Below are 10,931 nucleotides of genomic sequence, written 5' to 3'. Positions count from 1 at the left end.
TTCTGATTTAGAAAAAATAATTCTGACTTCAAACTCAAGATTCAAGCACACTCAACCGAAATACAGTTTTTCAGGTATCAACCCATTATGTTAAAACATAGGTAGATTCATTCAATGCAGAATGACACAACTTTACCCCTCATTCTCACTTCCTCCCAATCTGTAATGACGAGAAACAAGGGCTGGGACACTTATTCACCTGTTTTAGTTTCAGGTCTGTGCTTGCTGGAATTTTGTGGTTTTGTTGCGTGCCATGGTTTTTGCTGTTTTGCTTAATGTTGCCCTAGTAGTAGTAACCACACTAGAGTATAAACGGTAGCAAGAGAGATTGACAAAAAATCCCAGAGCGTCCTAAACAGGAAGTTCATACTGCCGGGACAATTTTTGAAAAGTTAGGCTCGATCACAATACACAAATCAAATAAAACATGTCACTGCACAGCAATCTGTGAAATGGTCTCAACCTTTTTCTAAATGAAGAATTGAACAAAAAAATCAAATCAGAATTGTGACAAAACTAGTAAACAATCTGAATATCAGGTCAAACCAATGTTAAGCACATTCTTAACTTAGTTATTAGCTAAGCTAGCATTAGCAGCATGGATCTATGTTTAACAATGTCGGTTGATCTTTTGGTCTGACAGTTGGTATGTCATCTTTGTCATCGTCTCATCTTGACTGTAACATTTAATCTACTTGATCAATTGTTGTTTAACTCTATGCATACATTGTTGGTCTCCAGATGGATAGTCGTGAATTCTGGTTGGCTCCATATATTTATGTTTATCGAGGGCTAAATGATTAGTTTGTTTGAGCTTATAAACAAATATTAGTTTTACACATTTAGCTTATGAACAGTGAACATTAAATCTACTTCAAAACAGCTTGTTACTGTGAGTGTAACATGTTAAAGTTAACATTTAGCTAAAAGCTCTGTTCTATAGTATGTAGCCTCACAAAGCTGCTTTTGTTTGGCTTTTCAGTTCTTTCAAGACCTTCCAATAAATTATTTTGGATCAAGCTTGTAATCATGTATGTCTGTAATGATTGACAATCTTTACAGACATTGTAAAACGAGTTGAACCTGATCCTGTTGGCCATTAAAGTAACACCTCCTCCCTCAAATAGAATGTGTTTATGCATTCTGAAAAAGGGCTTGCACAGTATGTGACATCAATAAAATTTCTGAATAACAAAAGTTTGAAATTTGTCAAGACGGTCTACACATTTGTGTTGATATATTGTATAATTGTTGGGTAAAAATCCCTCTAACGTCTTAGTTTTGGCAATTCACAGGCTGATCTTTATCTTGAACCAGGACTCGATATATAAAAATGTGAAAAATGATTTTGGTTACTACTCTTGCTAAAATAATCCATTGTTCTTAAAAATAGATTTCATGCTTGAGATGAATGGTATTTTTATTGTATTTTGTGTTGTGTTTCACAATGAGTGTAATAGTTTTCTCATCCAGGATACAAAACTCTGAAGTTTTTGTTATGGGCAAATTCCCCTAGGGGCAATTAAGGTTTCATTCATTCAAGTTAAAGTTCAAACTTTGCTTTGTAAATCATTTCAAGCCTCTGTATGGTGAGGAACTATACTCCAAATATCTGATGAAGCATCACAAAGATTTTTTGTGCTGTAATAGAGAAGGGTGTGTTATGACAGAACACACACCAGGGTCATGTGACTCATCTGAAGGATGTTCCATTTCCTCTTCCAGCCACTTCAATTTCACTCCTCAGCTCAGATAGCAGTGCCCTCATCTATTGTATAAACACAAATCAAACTTCTACCAGTGGACACCAGAAAGAATCTTTAATGTAAGTGTTCAGAAATATTTCTTTAACCTTTTCCACCTTTTGTACCTCTGATTAGCTGTACATGTATGAAAATTGTGAGTTTTGAAGCCTGATATGCTCTTAATGATATGTGAACCAAATCATTTCAATGGCCTCTCCCCTGATTTCTGTTACCTCCTCATCTGCAGTGGTCGTTGCTTTTTCCGTTTTCCTTAAAACAATTATATTTTGTACTTTCATTTTGTGTAGATTTTAGACAAAGCAATACGTCTTATCACCTGTTGTAAAGAAAATGTAATATAACCCTAAATCGAATAACTGGTAAGTAATGTAACAAAAGTGCTGAGCCCGAAATGTAATAAAAAAAATGTAATGAAACCCAAAATGTAATAACTGGTCGATAACGTAACAAGATGCTGAGCCCAAAACGTAATAACTTCTTCCAGTTATTACATTATGGAGCAGGCAAAATATTTTTCTCCTAATAGTGTAATATTTTTTTTTACATCATAGAGTGAGTGAATGTATGGATTGATGTAAGTTACAAGTTACATTTTGGGTGAAAAGTTTTTACGTTTTGGGCTCAGCATCTTGTTACATTATTGACCAGTTATTACATTTAGGGTTTTATTACATTTGTTTTCTAACATTTCGGGTTGCATCCGAGGCTTCGAGTGGCCAGTCAAGGAACTGCTGTTTTTGGCACTTTGTTTGTCAGCCTCAGAGGTTGCTGCTTGGGATAAACCCAGAGTGCAACACAGCACAGAAGAAAAGTTGGCAACTAGAAAAGGTAAAGAGTAGAGTTCTTAGCTGTTTTGGATCACTGCAACACGTTTTTCTCAGTTGTTGTTGACCAAAACAGAGCTAAAAGTAGCATAAATATTTGAAACATTTTCTTCAGGAGGCAAAAAAATAAACTCTGAATGAATGCTTATGCTGCTTTTAGAGATGCACCGATCAACTTTTTTTCAGTTCCGATTCGATTCCGATACATACGTACCGGTACTGACACTGATTCCGATATTTTTATTATCATAACTTATAGTGTCATTGTTGCTGGTGGTATGTGTAAGGCTACACAAAGCTGTAGTTAACCTAACATTGCATTGTGCTGGCTTCACACACAAACAGGAAGCAGCAACTGAAAGTACTGAAGATGAAGATTTGTGGACACTTCTTAAAGTTCAGTCTGAATGTCTTCAAAGAGAGACTGAGAGTTTTTTAAGTGCCCAACCATTTTTCTCAATAAGTGACATGGATCTGTGTCGTCAAATCTGCTTACGATTTTCTTTTCCAGTGGTGATTGTTTACAGTCATACCAGCAACCTGAAAAACAAGAATAGGTAGATACAGTAGATAGATAGATAGATAGATCCAGCAGCAGGGAGCACCAAAGGATAGAACAGCACACAGATACAATAAAATAAAAACCACAAGCTATATACAAATATACTGTACACAGTAGCAGCATTAGACATGTAATAATTATACAGATGTATATAAAAATAGCAGCAATAAAAAGTGTAGTAGCAGCAGTTGTGTTGTTTCCGTATTTGTCCTTTGTGTTTATAAATAGATAATTAACAGTAACCATAAATAATGCAGGCTGTAAAGATTGTATTGTGGTCAGGCCTATTTCTCCCCCCATCCTCTGCCCCCCATCATGTTCATCAAATTAAGTTAAAAAGAGATGATTTGCCAATTTTTGTCTGCCCTGAAATGGCAGGTCAAATCAGTAACATACCTCCCCTGCCATCTTCACCTCTCTTCGGGGACCAGCAGCTGCAGCTCCCTCAGGTCCCTCAGTTTTTCAGGTTTTATTGTCTGAGGGCCGCCTCAGACCGGTCACATGGTAGTCAAGTGACAGAGCTCAGGTTACTTTGTGCTATTGATGTCTGATCTGCAGACGCTAGTGTTAATCAAGAGTTCACTGAGCTTCTACCCCAAAATCCGCAGAAATAAACTATTACTGTTATACCTCTGTAGATTTGTACACAACGTATGTTTCTGCTTTTGTATACACCAGTGTCATATAGTTCATCAACACCAACATGGTGTGACATTTCAGCTACATCACAGTAAGGTTAACTACTTACATTAAATAATAAACCTTATAGTAATTACAATTATGAATCGCCTCTACACACGACACATAATCACATTCTGCTGCTTTTGCATATTTCACACTGAGATATTTCACATCACTTTAGAGATTTATAAATAGAAAGCATTACTTGTTGAAAAAAAAACTGAATTAATAAATAAAACAAACCCATCTTTACTTTTAAAGTTAACCTTTATTTATCCAGGTTAGACCCACTGAGATCAAAGATCTCTCTTTCAAGGGAGGCCTGGTCAAGAATAGCAGCAACACACAGTTTCATCAACAAAAAATGATAGTAAACATTTCATGATAAGAAAAATAAATAATACAATCATTAACTAAAACAGTTGCATATATAAAGTTTGGATTCAAGACTCTTAAGACAAAGATGCTCTTGTCTTATCAAATGCTTGTTGAAGACTTGAGAAAGCTTGTGCAGGCGTAGGTGCACAGCAGTAAATAGCGGTTTCATCAGAATGAAAATGAAAAGAATATTTGGGAATATATTGTCCAAAGCAATTCATATAGACAGTAAATAAAAGTGGGCCCAGAACCGAACCTTTAGGTACCCCTTTGTGGATTTGTAATGCATCAGCGGTAACACCCTCTAACTGAACAACTGACCCCCCCCTTTTTTACTTGTTCACTGAAGGTTTCAAGCACTTTAGACATCACAGACAGTTTGGTGATTGGTTGATAATTGTTGAAGACAGTGGGATCCCCTCCTTTGGACAAAGGAATTACAAAGGCTGATTTCCAGTCCTTTACTTGAACTCAAGGTCAGATTAAAGAAGTGACACAGTGGCTTAACTGGAAATACATATTGCATGTGAAGCGTCTTTTTCAGTGAAAGAATGCAACAGAGATCTCTTGTCGCATTCCTCTGGCGTCAGATAACCTATCTCTTCATAAGAGGTTATGAAGAATGAGGGAGTGAGCAACTATTATTTGTTGGTTTTAAGCAGTCATGAGTGACTCAGCGAACTTAAGAACCAAGAACTTAACTGAACCAAAAGAAAATAACACTGTTTGTTGAATTATTCAATTAGACAGAAAAAGAAAATAAATGTATGGAGCTTTTTACCTTTTCTCTCACCTTCAGCAAGAGGGGACTGTGTGGCTAGCTGAAGTCCATAAACGGTTTATGGTCCTCAATTTTCAAGCCTCAAGTTAGCCATTTTTGGCATTGGCTCTGTTGATTTTATTCGGCAAAAATGACTATTTGATATTTACATTTCATTTCTCGACATATACATTTTTTTTGAAGGACATGACAAGAAAGTAGTCACATGGGGGGTTTGGGTTTGCTGTAATATATGTACAGAAAGCTATGTTGGTAAGATAAAGTAATCTAGACATTACAAATGTACTCTCAGGTTTAAGGTTTCTTTCTTCCCTTGGTGTCTTTGATATCACATTTAACTTGTTTCTCTAAATGACTGAGATGCCAACACAAGAGTTTGTGACGTAGATGAACTGCTGAAGATGTCGCAATTGTACCACTGTTTAGTAACCTGGTGCAAGATCAGATAAGATACAGAGAGTGTGTGTGTGTGTGTGTGCGTCAAAAACAGGAAACATTTCCTTAATGAAACGTATGAAGGGTTTAACTGTGTGCTAACAACAGTAAGGGATCTGATGGTTATGTCAATGATTTTGAATGTTTTTCATATAACAACTAATTACTGTGGAAGAGTAAACTAACTGTAAACTTTATTCACAGTGGGGGTTTTTTACAGGTACAACTTTTTAAAGAGCAAACATTTTACCCAGAATGTGCACGTCAAAGTCTGGTAGAAAGAAGTTCAAAGTTTGACTTACTTCCCTTTATTACAATTTTCTCTCTCTGCTTACCATGTGCATTTTTTCATTTCCTTTCTTCTGAATAGGACTTTACAGTGAATTAAGTTTTATCTGTCTGGATCTGGAAAGGTTTGCTCTCCAATTAATCATTATCAGAGGCAGTGACCCTCTACCCAAAGCACCTCATGGGGTGAAAGTCAGACATGAGCTATTTGTCCATTAACAGGAGGACCACATTGGGTTTTCACACATCTCCATTGAAAGGTGTTGACATCTGAGCTTGATTCAGGGCTACGAAACAACAGACAGGACTACAAAGCCCGCACTTGGAATAAAGGTTGACTGCAGGTTGGTGACAACAGGAATTACCTCAGTGAGTTAACACTTTACTCTGTGTGCGCCTTCCTTCTTAGACTGATTAACAAATGATTCTGATCAGAAGTCATCAACTACATGGCATTAAAAAGTCAATGAACAGGGGTAGAAGTTTTGACTTAGGTCTTCACTTGTTTCCCCTGTTTTTAATAAATTTGTGTCGGAATCAGCAGTACAGTACTAAACATACTAAAACAGTATGCAAGCTTTCCACTTTGGGCGCGATGCTGGAGAAATGGCTACTGTGTGAATACAGGGAAAAAAAGCTTTGATGTGCATGGCTTTGAGTAAAGTGGATTAAATAAATAACTCTGTATACAATGTTGTTTAGAGAAACAGCACCTAGAAATCTGGCAGATTGGTATTGTAATGTGTTAAATCAGATCATGTGTCATGATAAGTGTCTTGTAGCAGAGACCTTAACTCAAGGCTAATCACCTGTCTTTTCCCCGGCAGTGTGTGCACAGCACTTGTCACAACCTGCCTGCTGTGTTTCCACTTCCTCTGACTTGTCAGCCCCCACAAACCCATAAAAAGCTTTGCTACATTTTTGCCGATGCTCCTGCAGCCCTGTAGAGCAACAGCCACGAATGTAAGCGTCGAGCGTGTGCATGAACACAAACCGCTCACAAGGATGTAAAAAGGGGATGTTTGAATTTCCGGGACAGAGACAGAGAGTCTAGATGTCAGAGTGTGGTCACACTGGCAGTGTGTGAAAGTTGATAAACAGCCTTTTTACAGCTAGGAGACAGGCAGGCGACTTCTTTTATGCGAAAACATAAAGCGCTGACTCTTGTGATTTGTTTCACTTTCTTATTTGAAGTACTCTACTGGCCATTTTATTCTTCTGGCTTTGCAGAACTGTGTTGTGGCATCACAGTTCTAATGATGCTTAAATCAAGCTAATGAAAAAAAGATCATATATTCCTCATCCAACATTTGCTCTACAATCTATATGTACTGTTCTGCTATTAAGTTCATGTACAGCACTTTTTCTGTTTTCTTGTAATGGGACTTCCTGTTGCTGCCACCTCATTAAGCAGCAGACGGCAGCAATCTAAGCCTACAGGTCTCACTGAGGCTCTACTTTATCACATGATGGATCGAGCTCATAATCGTCTGAGTGATCCTGTGTCTGCATGCACGCAATCTCCTCCTGTCCCAGGGCCACCAGCTATATGTCTGGAAAAAACCCCACTGTGTTTTACTGCTCCTACATTAGTACCCAAATAGCCACATTTTCAAGATCACTATATGGTTTAAGAAAAATAGGTGGTTACAAGAAATTTTCATTCAGCTCGTTTAAATGAATGTGGAAACTTTATGGCTAACAGTGAGGTCTTCATGATGCACATCTTTGATGTTAGGCTTGCTGTGTGTTGAGTTATGACTGGAGGAGATAATAATTAGATGAAGCTATTCTGATTCAATAAACTTAACATCCTTCGGTCTGAAGCCTAGTGTATTGAAAGAATGACGAGTGAACATTCTAAGGCATTGGACTATTCAACAGATATTTTGGAAAATGAATTCACTTTCAGGAGTTAAGAATCAAACCGTATTTGCATTGATTAACCTTTCAGTACATCCATACAGCCATAGACATGCATGTATGCAAAAATGAGATAATAAAGTCATAATAATGAGATAAAAAGTCAAAATTATGAGATAAAAAGTCAGGGACACCATCTACTACCGTGAACTTTAGCCTACAAAATAACTGCGTGACACACTGACAGTTAAACGGGTACAGTCAATGCTACGTAAACAGTAATGTAATGTGTTTAGTTCCAGCGACAACCAGATTAAAAGACATAACTATTTATTATGCATCTAACATTTACTACATTTGGCAGAATTAGGATTGCTTGAATTGCCTTAGGATTGCATATCGTTTACATGGCTGGGGGGCGAGTGAGGGGATGCGGGGACTGCAATGCCAGCTGGAGCACATGCACACTTACCAACTCGTAATTTCGACTTTTTATCTCATAATTTCGCACGGTGATACCCTCGTGTGGTCTGTTTGGGCAATGACACCCACAAGGGCCAGATAAAAAGCTCCGTCTAAGGACAACAGAAATAAAGAAGTCAAGACATTCAAGGATGCGTCGTGGTCACATTGAAGACTACATTCAAGGAATGTACATACAGGCCCCTGGAGCAGAAGTCACGGAATAAACCACTGTGCTACAACAGAAAGGGAAACGATAAACAAAGAGAACATTTTGATCTTTATCTCATAATTTCGACTTTTATCTCATAATTATGACTTTATTATCTCATAATTTCGATTCGATTTTTATTTTTTTAACTGGCGGAAATGGGCTTCCATACATTAGACTCATATAGAGGGACCTCTGAATGATTTTTAATTCATCTTGAATTACAGACCAATGTGTTACATTTTCAACTCATTCTTGTTGTTCGGACGAATGCGCCTGTGTATGCAACGTCAACATTTTGCCAAATGTATTTTGAAATATAGGCAGGCTGCAGCAGTAGGCTTGGTAAACTCTGCCCAAAAGGTCAAACTAAAATGCTGTTGGGCAAAACTGTTGTGATGCGTTTCTTTGCCCTGTTGCAAATGTTTTGTGTCCTTCGAAAATGTCAAAGGTATTGGTTAACTAATGTTTGCAGAGAGGATAGTCAACCTGTCCCCTCTTTGTTTTGTCTTTTTTAGGAAAATGTTCTATGGATTACAGCCCAGCAGAAAAAGATACTGCCCCTCCCCCTTTTTTTAAACCTTTGCTTAAATTCAATGGCATAAAATAACAGACATATTGCTCTTTGTAGAGATTTAAAAGTCAAGTGCTTTCTCTGTTTGTGGAGGGAATCTAAAAGTCATATCCTCCTCCCAAAAGCACAGCTCAGCTGAAAGAGAGTTCAACTATAATCAAAATTAAAAAAGAGTGAACAAAACTCTTCAGCTAAAATGATGCACACTTTTTATCTATCAACATTTATTCCCAGCATTAAGACAAACCGTTTGTTTCCCTTTTTGTGTGGGAACATTTTTTTCGTATCATCTTGTTTCCTAAGATACAGTATCTGCAAGATAGAGGTCTGAAACAAAAACAGGAATTATTTTTTTTCCGGCCAAGGACGAATCCTGACCTTGGCCTAGTGGGTCTGAAAATAAGCTTTGTGGTACACAGCAGAGTGGTTGAAAGTGACTTTTAATACAGGATAGTCCAGAAGAGAGCCATTTATACTTTTTTCATGCAGTGTCATATTTAGCGGTCTGAAGCAACATCTTTCTCTATCTAACTTTTGACAGAAAAAAATGGCGATCTGTTTAAATGGTTGAAGTTAAGAGTACAAGATGAGTAAGCTCTTAGTAAACACTACAGAGACCTTATGAGAGCTAAATATGGCTATCTGATGCTGTCATCCTGTCCTGAACAACCATGAACTCAGCCTCCATGTGTGACTGACCTGAACACAAATTATATATTTGTCAAACTGTGCTTTCAACCTTCACAAACACAGCTTCCCACTGGAAGAAAAACAAATAACAGCTCTGCTTCCCAGACGTGGTTAGAGAATGGAAAATATAAGCTCCTTGTATTGTTTTCTGTGGTCATTGATCATTCCCTCTGGTAAGGGTGATGTAAACAAACTTTCCATGTGCCAAAGGCCATGAAGTGCTGCCAACTCGCCAGGAGTCCAAGCCTGTTTTGAAAAAGGGCCTGTGATCCTGGGAAACTTCAATAGGCTTGTGTGTATGTGTGTTTACTTGTGTACATATTTTATTCTCCTGGCTCCTGCTAATCTCCTGACCCCAGATGGAGAACAGTGGGAGAGCAGATTGTATTTCCTGCTTGATTTAATATTAATGGATCGGTATGCTGCTCTGCCACACTCTTCTCAGGGCAAAAATGGATGACTGTGCCCCCTTCTCCCCAACGAAACCCGGCCTCTCTGCTTACGTAGGACACTAGGCCTCGCTGATGTTAGGACACAAGATCAGCGAGGAAAACTTCATTAAGAGTGTAACGTGAGCAGGTGTGAAGCCCAGGACAATGGATCTGCTGCTGCAGCGATCCGCAGCCACATGTTATGGCAGTGAGGATGACACTCACCGATGTTTATTGAGCATCGGAGCTTTGTATTCAATTATTCATATCAGCTTTTCTATTCTTGGAGGATTCATAACAACTGTCACTGACTGTCCATATTTGTGGGAACAGCAGTGCATGAATCTCACAACCCGTCTTTCTGCTGCTCTTGATTCTAGCGCTGTTCACTGTTTGAAAATGACAGCTAGTGCGAACTAACATCTGAATCTATTTAATGAGGTTAATGAACAACGGTGAACCACAGAGGACACACTGCTTCTTTATTCTCCTTTATGATAATATTTTCAATGGCAGATAGTAGTTTACCTTGTTCTGGCAGGACCTATGGGGTTATTACAAACTTGACCGCATGTGCCTATACATGACTCCTGTCTTTGCTAGCACATTAAAGTTATCTTTATACATGCACGTTTGTTTGGCTGTATTTGTGACCCTGGCTGATAAGTGGTTTCCTGGACTAAATAATTACCCACGATTGACTGCATTTATTTGTGATTCTTCTACTTTATCGAAGACAAATTCAACTTTTCTTCAACTTAATTTAAAACAGAAGCAAACTCATACATCATGACGATAGAAACGTCCACTAAAATAGTGAGTGGCAAACTGCTCAATGAGTACTTACGTCCTGTTGGTGGGAACATTAGAAGACTGAATCAAGGAGCAAAGAGGCTTTACAATTAAGTAATTAGCGATTATTTGTAGCCCTTTAAGGGATTTTTTTTTTATGGCTTAACATTTTAGAGAAAAACTCCAAAACAGT

At 38.0% G+C, this 10,931-nt stretch overlaps 1 protein-coding gene across 6 annotated transcripts in view; it reads left to right on the top strand.

The window, feature by feature from the left end:
• The first annotated feature begins 1,702 nt into the window (after window positions 1–1,702).
• The window catches only part of st3gal3b (ST3 beta-galactoside alpha-2,3-sialyltransferase 3b), a 49,735-nt gene continuing 40,506 nt past the window's right edge, over window positions 1,703–10,931 (top strand). For 2 of the 6 annotated variants that reach the window (XM_061044324.1, XM_061044323.1), the window contains exon 1: window positions 5,863–6,084. The gene's annotated coding sequence lies outside the window, so the exon portion shown is untranslated. Of the gene's footprint in view, window positions 1,826–5,861; window positions 6,085–10,931 lie in introns of those variants that run through there. The other 4 variants (XM_061044322.1, XM_061044320.1, XM_061044318.1 and 1 more) reach the window with 4 other exon arrangements.

Source organism: Labrus mixtus, chromosome 8, assembly GCF_963584025.1.
Source record: "Labrus mixtus chromosome 8, fLabMix1.1, whole genome shotgun sequence".
In the NCBI taxonomy this organism is placed as follows: domain Eukaryota; kingdom Metazoa; phylum Chordata; class Actinopteri; order Labriformes; family Labridae; genus Labrus; species Labrus mixtus.
This window is presented reverse-complemented; position numbering and strand designations above follow the sequence as displayed.